This window comes from Seriola lalandi, unplaced genomic scaffold (assembly GCF_002814215.2).
Source record: "Seriola lalandi dorsalis isolate HSWRI2012SDOR001 ecotype SW California unplaced genomic scaffold, Sedor1 jcf7180002052035, whole genome shotgun sequence".
Taxonomy (NCBI): Eukaryota; Metazoa; Chordata; class Actinopteri; order Carangiformes; family Carangidae; genus Seriola; species Seriola lalandi.
The window spans coordinates 46,609-56,844 of record NW_019522588.1 but is presented as its reverse complement, the minus strand read 5'-3'; the positions used below and the strand labels follow the sequence as shown (position 1 = coordinate 56,844).

The 10,236-nt window shown below is 44.0% G+C and overlaps 2 pseudogenes across 2 annotated transcripts; one reads left to right on the top strand and one right to left on the bottom strand.

Annotated features, from left to right (window-relative positions):
- Positions 1-3,260, top strand: LOC111649817 (pyrin pseudogene; annotated as a pseudogene). Of its 2 annotated transcripts, none has more exons than XR_015436773.1 (2): positions 1-52; positions 1,097-3,260. The product of XR_015436773.1 is annotated as a pyrin pseudogene, transcript variant X1 (transcript). The 2 variants fall into 2 exon arrangements; XR_015436774.1 differs by having other exon boundaries at positions 1,097-1,970.
- A 2,910-nt stretch (positions 3,261-6,170) lies between these two features.
- LOC111649818 (uncharacterized) overlaps positions 6,171-10,236 on the bottom strand; it is a 6,924-nt pseudogene continuing 2,858 nt past the window's right edge.

Here is a 10,236-nt window from a genome sequence, read left to right as displayed (position 1 = left end):
TGAGTCCATCAGGTCTTTGTCAACAACACAGCAGAGTCTCTACCAAACACTGGTGAGTACAGCTGATCATATTTACTGTTTGAACAACCAGCACTAACACAAATCTTCATCTCTACTCAGGTGGAAGTTTCACTCTCTTCATTTCATACTGACACTTGTGAAATGGGTCACAATATAACTGTGTCTGTTTGTCCACAGACCCACTATAGTCCACCTTAAACTGTCTCTGTGTCAGTTCTCAGGACGTTTCTACCTCCTTACTGAGTCTCTGTGCTTTACACTTTACTTTCACTCATTTCCTGCTTTTATTACTGTTAAGTTATCACTTCCTACAGCTGTAATACATTCTACTTCCTCTAGCTGTTTCACAATAAAAGCTTTCCACCTGTGAGTCAGCAGGAGCGCTTTTACTGTTCCTGCTTTTACTTTCTTCAAGAAAAACTGTTCTATACAACAAGGCATGGACATAGAATTTAGAGCCATTTTCTTTAAAACATAACAGGGAAAACAAGCAGAGACAAATACAATCAGGAGTCAGATGAAGAGTTACAGATCTCTTACTATGGTTTGTGTAACTCAGCCAGGGGGCGCTGTAACGTTAAGTGTAGGTAGATGGGCAAAAACAGCATTTACAACTTAATCTACGTTTGGAAGCCACAGTACTCGCAGTTAGCAGCTGTAAACATTCAGGCCGTGCTGGAAATTGGAGGTCGACCGATACGTTTTTTCAGGCCTGACACTTGTAATCAAAGAGACCAGTTACTGATATTTGAGTGGATATATATTTGCAGTAACAATGGACATTTTACTGTCAACATTTAGTTAGAAGTTGCATTTAAAGAGAAAAATTAAAAACTCCCTGTAATAATAAACTTGACATGTTGGACAGTAAAAACATATTGTGACTATGAAGAAGAAACAGAGTTTGGACCCAAAGTAAAATAGGAATATAACTACAGCTCTACAACTACAACACAACAAAGTGTGTAAAGAGGGTCTGAATACTTTCTGAAGACACTGCACACGTAGACAATTTTACAATAGTAATCATACTTCTATCTTTCACAATATAATTGTATTTTAATGTTTCTTCCAGATTGTCTGTAGACATGGCTGCAAACTGTCTGCTATCTGAAGATCAGTTCCTGTGCTCCATCTGTCTGGATGTGTTCACTGATCCAGTCACTACACCATGTGGACACAACTTCTGTAAGAACTGCATCACTACACACTGGGACATTAGTGACAGGTGTCAGTGTCCCATGTGTAAAAAGGTTTTTAAAAGAAGACCTGAGCTTCACATCAACACTTTGTTCTCTGAGGTGGTTGCTCAGTTCAAACATGAAGCTCAACAGAAAACCAGCAGCAGCAGCTCAGAGCAACAAGTTTCCAAACCAGGAGAAGTTCCCTGTGACGTCTGCACTGGAACCAAACTGAAGGCCCTGAAGTCCTGCCTGGTGTGTCTGACCTCCTACTGTGAGACTCACCTGGAGCCTCACCTGACAGTGTCAGGCCTGAAAAGACATCAGCTGATGGACCCTGTGGAGAACCTGGAAGACAGGATGTGTACGAAGCACGATAAACCTCTGGAGCTGTTCTGTCAGACCGACCAGACATGTGTCTGCATGCTCTGCTCTGTTTTAGACCACAAGACACATGAGTTTGTTCCTCTGAAAGAAGGATATGAAGGAAAGAAGGCAGAGCTGGAGAAGACAGAGGCTGAAATTCAGCAAATGATCCAGAAGAGACGAGTGAAGATTCAGGAGATCAAACACTCAGTCAAGATCAGTAAAGATGATGCAGACAGAGAGAAAGCATAAGGTGTTCAGGTCTTCACTGCTCTGAAGGAGTCTGTTGACAGAGGCCTGAACCAGCTCATAAAGGAGATCCAAGACAAACAGAAAACCACAGACAAACAGGCTGAAGACTTCATCACAGAGCTGGAACAGGAAATCTCTGAGCTGATGAAGAGAAGCACTGAGGTGGAGCAGCTCTCACTCTCTGAAGACCACCTCCACCTCCTCCAAAGCTTCCCATCCCTGAAAGCTGCTCCACCCACCAAGGACTGGACAGAGGTCAGAGTCCGTCCATCATATGAGGGGACTGTGGTGAGAGCTGTGGCTCAGCTGGAGGAGACGCTCAGTGAAGAGATGAAGAAGCTGATTGAGGCTGAGCTGAAGAGGGTCCAGCAGTATGCAGAGGATGTGACTCTAGATCCTGATACAGCACATCCTAATCTCATCCTGTCTAAGGATGGGAAAAAAGTTCACTGTGGTGATGTGAGGAAGTTTCTCCCAGACAACAAAGAGAGGTTTTCTGTTGGTCACTGTGTTTTAGCAAAGCAGAGTTTCTCTTCAGGCAGATTTTATTTTGAGGTTCAGGTTAAAGGAAAGACTGACTGGAAGTTAGGAGTGGCCAGAGAGTCGATCAACAGGAAGGGAAAAATCACACTGAGACCAGAATATGGTTACTGGATGATATTTTTGAGAAATGGAAATGAGTACAAAGCTCTTGCTAGCCCTCCAGTCCGTCTCTCTCTGAAGTCTCAGCCTGAGAAGGTGGGGGTGTTTGTGGATTATGAGGAGGGTCTGGTCTCCTTTTATGACGTAGCTGCTGCAGCTCTCATCTACTCCTTTACTGGCTGCTCCTTCACTAAGAAACTCTTCCCTTACTTCAATCCCCGTCTGAATTACGGTGGTAAAAATTCTGCCCCTGTGACCATCTGTCCTGTCAGTTCCACTTGGTAAACTAATAATTATTTTATGATTTGAAATATTTTTATTTAAGGGAACAAATGTACATTTTTGAAATACTGTACAATTTTTTTCTTTTTCTTCTACAAAAAATGATTACTGTGGTGATTGAGTTACACTTTATTATAAGATTATTATATGTATCCCATTACACAGACAACACTTTAGTTTGATGCCTTGTCAACCCTGCTGCAGTCACCAATGTGTCAGTCATGACATCGGGGGTTGACCATTTTTTCAGGGCTGATTCCGAAAAAGATTATTAGTAAATAAAAAATACCAATAATCATAAAAATGCTCAATATGGCATCTGATATACGGCCAGGCCGATAATCAGTCGAGCCCTGATGTGTAACTATAGAAAATGTATTGTTAAGTGCATTTAACATGTATTGTTACTTACTATTTTCCTTTGATTTCTGAATACTGGTAAAATGGATTGTGATTTAAAGGAATCTGTAAATACGTGATTGTAAAATAAACTTGGCTGATGTTGAAGACTTGAAACACGAGGCCTGAGTGAACGGTGATCTGAGCACCAAACACTGAAAAGAAAAGCTCGTTTTACACATAACTGGTACAAATTTCTTCACTCTTTTATTTTTAAGAAGATCTCAGTCCTGGTGGATTTGGTGACAACAGTATGGCCAATGAATGAATTTTGGAATAATTCATTGTCACATTGTCCACCACTATTTATATCAGTGAGGCTGAATTACAGAAACAGCTCTCAGTACCTGTAGACCAGGTGCATCACTGTGGAAGTTGGAGGATAACATGCAGTAACATAAACACTTTTTTGTTTTACATTGTATTTTATTGGTTTAATCACTATCCAGTTACGCAACCTTATCAATATTTATATTTTACAGCATTATATTAATACTGTGGTGTGTATATTACTGTATATATTCTGGACACATATTTAACCCTATATACCAGGGATTGTCAACCGGTGGTCTGCGGCCCTCTGGTGGTCCGTAGCGGTATTGCAGGTGGTCCGTGAAATTGTAAATGGAAATCATGGACCGATTCGTTGTCAGGAAAAAACCTGCAGAGCAGACTGAGACTGCAGCCTCCGCTGGAACGACAGTCACAGAGGAGACTGAAGAACCAGACGCCCCCCCTGAAGAACCAGCCCCCCAAGAGAAGGACTCAATGAAACGTAAGAGGGAGAGACCAGCAAAAAGAAAATATGATGCAGAAACTTGGATTCACTTTCACCACCAACAAAGCAGGAGATGAGATTCCAGTATGTTTCATATGCTCGGCACGCCTGTCAAATGAAGCAATGAAGCCCTCAAAACTAACGCGGCATCTGAAAACCCACTATAGTTCACTGAAAGGCAAGCCTATCCAGTATTTAACCTCCTAAGACCCGAACTCTTGCATGGCGTGCATTTTTAGTTTCTCTTTGCTATTTAGGCTGATTGGGACCTGAGAAAAATGATGTCCACATATGAGGACATTAGTTTTAAATTTCGACTGAGTGGCAGTATAATATCCTCATGTGTGGTCACCAGGCCCTTGTTGAGAAAAAGTTAGTATTGTGGTCTAGAGAACCCAAAATGTGAGGTCCACATATGTGGATGCCAGGTCCTAGGAGGTTAAAAGAAATGCTGTGTATTTTTAAGGGACAGCAGACACTCATGAAAAAGAGTGCAACAATCAGTGAAAATGCTCTTAAAGCCTCATACCAGGTGGCACTTAGAGTTGCACAATGTAAGAAACCCCACACAATCGCCGAACAACTTATTTTGCCAGCAGCTGTGGATATGTGTACAACCATGGGAAGTGAAGACTGTGCAAACAAATTAAAAACCATCCCCTTGGCAGATAACACTATCGCACGTCTGATTGTGGAAATGGCTGATGATGTTAAAACACAGCTTATAGAGAAACTAAGATCAGCTCAAGGATTCTCAATTCAAATTGATGAGACTACGGATATTACCAATTATGCGCAACTCCTGGCGTTTGTGCGGTTTGAGGACAGTGGCACTATGTGCGAGGAGTTCCTTTTTTGTAAACCACTGCCAGGGCGCACAACAGGTGCAGAAATATTTACAGTCATTGACAACTTTTTTAAAGACAATGATATCTCCTGGCAAAACTGTGTGGCGTTATGCAGTGATGGAGCCCGAGCAATGAGTCGCTATCAGACTGGATTGCTTGCGCACATAAGGAAAGCAGCACCTGGGATAATTTGGACACATTGCATGATACACCGTGAGTCCCTGGCCTCCAAAGAGCTAAGTATTGAACTCAGCAGTGTTTTTGATTCTGTTGTAAAGACAGTAAACCTAATCAAAAGAAAGGCATTAAATACACGTCTGTTTTCATCTCTTTGTGAGGGCTCAGGAAGCGAGCACGACTCTCTCCTCTATCATTCAGAGGTGCGCTGGCTGTCGCGCGGCTCCGTGCTGGAGCGCGTGTTTGAACTGCGCAGTGAAATCCATGACTTTTTAAGAGAGCACAAACACAACGAACTGGCTGATAACTTTTGTGACACTGAGTGGCTTACTAAGCTGACATATCTCACTGATATTTTTGCAGAGCTAAACAAGTTGAACTGCTCCATGCAAGGCAGAAATGCAAACATCTTACAGATGTATGAAAAAATGGAGGCATTGACTAAAAAAGTGAAGCGATGGATAGAAAGAGTAGAAGAGGGTAACCTGGCTATGTTTCCATCAATTGAGGAATATTCTGACAGTACTGACATTAAGGACATTATTAATGTCCATTTGAGGAAGCTTGTGTTCCAATTCAAAAAGTACTTTGATGAATCTGATCAGTGGCGCTGTAACAGCAAATGGATCCTGCTCCCATTCAGTGATAACTGTTACGGCTGGCTCAAACACCGAACATAATAATGGACACCACACCAGTAGGAAGGTACTGCATATGAATTTATTACAGTAAACTTAAGGACAATGCAGGAATAAATGGAGACCAGATACCTAGCACCAAGAAGGTGCTGCTGCAGCAGGAGGGAGAGAGAGAGAGAGCTGAACAAAGAGGACCTGCCTATATAGACTCAGCCCACTAATCAGCACAGGTGTCTGCCATACAGATGATCAACCTAAAAGGATCAACAGGAAACACCAAAATAAAACAGGATGTAACACCCCCCCCCCCATAAGATGGCACTTACAGGTGACATTATTCGTACAAACGTGACAGAGCATCAGCTACAACATTTTCCTTGCCTTTCTTATGTCGAATATCCAAATTGTAGTTCTGAACAATGTTAGCCCCACGCATAAGCCTCTGATTGCTATTATACATGCGATGTAGGAACACCAACGGGTTATGATCTGTATAAACCACAACAGGCTGCACAGAGGAACCAACATATACCTCAAAATGCTGTAGAGCCCACAGCAAAGCCAGAGCTTCTTTATCAATTGTGCTTTAGTTCTGCTGGGTCTGTAAGAACTTTTTGGAAAAATAGCAGACAGGGTGATCAATGCCTCCTGGGTCTTCCTGGATCAGAACAGCTCCAGCACCAGTACCACTAGCATGGACCTCTAGCTTAAACGGAACAGCAAAGTTGGGGGCAGCAAGAACTGGTGAATTACACAGGACAGCTTTCACAGCTTGTAAGGCCTGCTCACATCTGAAATCCCACACCAACTGCCTAGCAGGACTGACAAGGTCAGTCAGGGGAGAAACAATAGTAGCAAAGTTACGACAAAAAGCCCTATAGTAACCTGCTTGTCCAAGGAAACGCCAACACCAATACCAACACTTGTGAGTTCTGCAGCCGGGCACCCAGAGCAGGTGCATTGTCCTTACTCAAACCATCATCAGCAGGGCAAGTGTTAACAACTGAAACTGCAGCAATACAACTCACTTCTTTTGAGGGGCTTTGTTCCTCTTGAGACCGGGCAGCATATAACTTCAACATATTGATATGGCACACACGAGACTTACGCTTCCTGTCTGGAGTACAAATTACATAATCTGTGTCCCTCAGCTTCTTCTCAACCACATAAGGCCCAGCAAACCTGGCCTGTAACACTGACCCAGGTATAGGCAGAAGAGCCAATACTGAATCTCCAGGCTGAAAAGAGCGCAGCACAGCATCTTTGTCAAATTGCCGTTTCATTCTAGACTGAGAGTTTGCCATAGCCTGCTTGGCTACTCCGCAGGCATGATGGAGACGCTCTCGAAAGAAACTCACATAGTCAAGCACATTGACATTAGGTGCAGGATCTGCCAGTAGCTGCTCCCGCAGTAGTTTCAAGGGGCCTCTGACTGTGTGGCCGAACACCAACTCGGCGGGGCTAAACCCCAGTGACTCTTGTACAGTTTCCCGCACTGCAAACAACAGAAAGGGTATGCCTTCATCCCGATCTGGACCATGTTCAAGGCAGTAAGTGCGTACCATGTGCTTTAGAGTCTGGTGGAATCTCTCTAGGGCTCCTTGGCTCTCAGGATGGTAAGCACTAGAAACCTGATGCTTCACAGCTATAACCTCTAGCATCTGATTGAATACCTTGGACATGAAGTTACTTCCTTGATCTGTTTGGATAACTTTCGGCAAGCCAAAAGTAGTGCAGATTTTCACCAGCTCTCTGACTACTGCTTTAGCCTTAATCGAGCACAACGGTATTTCCTCAGGATAGCGAGTGGTAGCGCACATGATGGTCAAAAGGTACTGATGACCAGATTTGGTAGGGGGCCTACACAGTCTACGACAAGTCTTTCAAATGGGTCTCCTACTACAGGAATAGGCTGTAGGGGTGCTGGGGGTATCACCTGATTGGGTTTACCTGCTAGCTGACATACATGGCAGGTATGACAATACTCAGCCACAGCAGCCTTTAACCCAGGCCAAAAGTAGTGTCGTAATATTCGATCGTAGGTCTTTCTAATCCCCAAGTGACCAGACATAGCATTATCATGAGCTAATTTCAGTATCGATGAGCGGTACACAGCAGGAACCACAACTTGGTAAGTGACGCTCCAATCAGACTCATCAGGAAAAACAGTCCACTTACGCATAAGCACATCACCGTCCACATAAAAGCCAACAGGAACAGATAACAATTCTTCCTTCGGCTTAACAGCTGCAAAACTCTTGGCCAAGGAAGGATCAGCTCTCTGTGACGATGCTAGCTCTGCTCTACCTAATTGTACTGGAGGTTCAGCTGGATCACCGGGGTTACACAATGTCCAATCAACTTTCTGGACAACCGATAAGTTATTCTTGCCACTTTCACATTCAGGCTTAACCCCACAAGCAGCAACCAGCTCTGCCTCAGCTGTATTGGGAGGATCAACCATAAAGGTGCCAGAAAGGTTGACGGGATCAGCTGTTCGAAACTGAGCACGAGTTACAACACAAGCAGGAAAAACAGGTGTCCCAGGTGTTGGATCACTGTGGTCAGACTGTTCAGAGGGCACAGGGCTGTCTGTCACAACTGGTGGAGGAAACACCCTTTCCCCAGCAAGATCGTTACCTAAAGTGAGGCTGACCCCCTCAACTGGAATGTAAGGACGCAAACCCACTGGCACGAGCCCTGCAACCAAACCGCACAATATAATGTGCACAATGCAAGGGTGCCCTAAGGTAGGACATCTCACATCCTTGTATCAATGCATCACCACCAAGGAAAGACTCCTCAGACAGGGGTAACACTCCTTGCCGGAGTATAGACTTGGATGCACCAGTGTCCCGCAGGATACGAATGGGTATCACACGGTCGGACTCAGACATTGCTACAAAGCCGTCGATGATAAATGGTTCCAAACCTGAGGGTTCAGAACTGTCTGAGCAGCATGTCTCTTGCTCAGAATCAGCAGCAAGGAGCGGGCGGAGAACAGAACCACTAAAGCCACAGGTTTAGGTTTCTGCTTCTTAATTAACACAGGGCAGTCAGCTAAAATGTGACCTAGCTCCTTGCAGTAGAAGCAAGCCCTATCTGAACTTCCATTTCTAGAACTAGAAGCTTTACTACCGAAAGCGTAGGGACCAGTACTACCACCAGAAACTTCGTTGGAAAAGTAAGAACGCCTAGGGAGTGTATGCATTTTAGTCTCAGGCTGGAACTTGTCACCAAATGTAACTTTATGGGCCAACACATACTCATCTGCAAGTACAGCAGCTTCCTCTACAGTTTTTGCTCTCTGCTCACTTAAATAAGTGAAAACCACCGCCGGAACACAGTTTTTTAGCTCTTCGAGCAGAATCAACTGTCGCAACTGTTCTCTCGTCTCCACTTTTTGTGAAGTGCACCAGCGATCAAACAAAACTTCTTTTTCTCTGGCAAATTCCACATAGGTTTGGTTTTCACCTTTGGAATAGCTACGAAAGCGCTGTCTATAAGCCTCTGGCACTAGCTCATAGGCACGCAAAATAGCAGCTTTACCAACATCATAGTCAGCACTTTCATCCAAAGTTAGTGCGGCGTACACCTCCTGAGCTTTACCCGTAAGAACACATTGCAACAGCAATGTCCAGTTGTGCTTTGGCCACTCCAACGTGGTTGCCACCCGCTCAAAGTGTAAAAAATACTTGTCAACATCTTTCTCATTGAAAGGAGGAACCCACTTTATGTTTTTACCTACATCAAATTTAGAGTTGCTAGAGGCAAGAGCTGTATCAGCCGCTCTACGTCCGGCCTGAGATTTTAACTCTATCTCCTTAAGTTCCCTCTCATGTGTCAGTCTCAGTTTTTCACGTTCCAGCTCATGCTGCCTTAACTGCTCCCTTTCCTTTGCCTCAATCTCTAATTCTAGTCTCCTCAATTGTAGCTTTAGTTCTAGCTCCCTCAAGCCTGAAGCTTTGTCTGCAATAACTTTCTGTTTCTTCTGCCACAACTCACTCTGCTCTCTCTGGTCTCCCTCAGAGGATGCATCAGTCTGCTCAATGGGCAACTCAATCTTTTCACACAGTATACCTTGTTCCACCAAACCATTATGATTTTTGTACGCAATTCCTCTTTTCTTAAACTGCCCTGAACACCAATACCATAATGGTCTGCTACAGAGCGAAGATCTTTCTTTGTGCAACCTAAGAGTTGCTGAGTGTCAGGATCTTTAACAAACCCGTCCAACTCAAATGCCATGATAGCCAACAACAAGAGTGATAGCATACACATGTTGTTTCAGAAACCAGGACCATGTCTGGCCTGAGTGTGGTTCAGTGGCGGCGGCTGGTCTTATAATGAGAGGAAGCTCATTTTCGGCCTACATCATAAAATGTGTCCGTTTATATATATGTAAATTCGCAGAGTGACAGAAGAGAGTCGCCAAACACAACGCTAGTCGTTTTTAACAAAGACAAAGTCGCTGAGGATCAGTAACGTCTCCAGATCAACTCCGAACAATGGAATGAAAAACTTGAAAACTGCTCCAGTGGATGCTTATACTTCAAGATTGCTGATTCGCTCATTTCGTTGTCAATCAAAAAGGGACTCAGCCTCAGACAGATCATCCAATCATCATGCAGAAGCCGAGCGTCCGGGCCAGC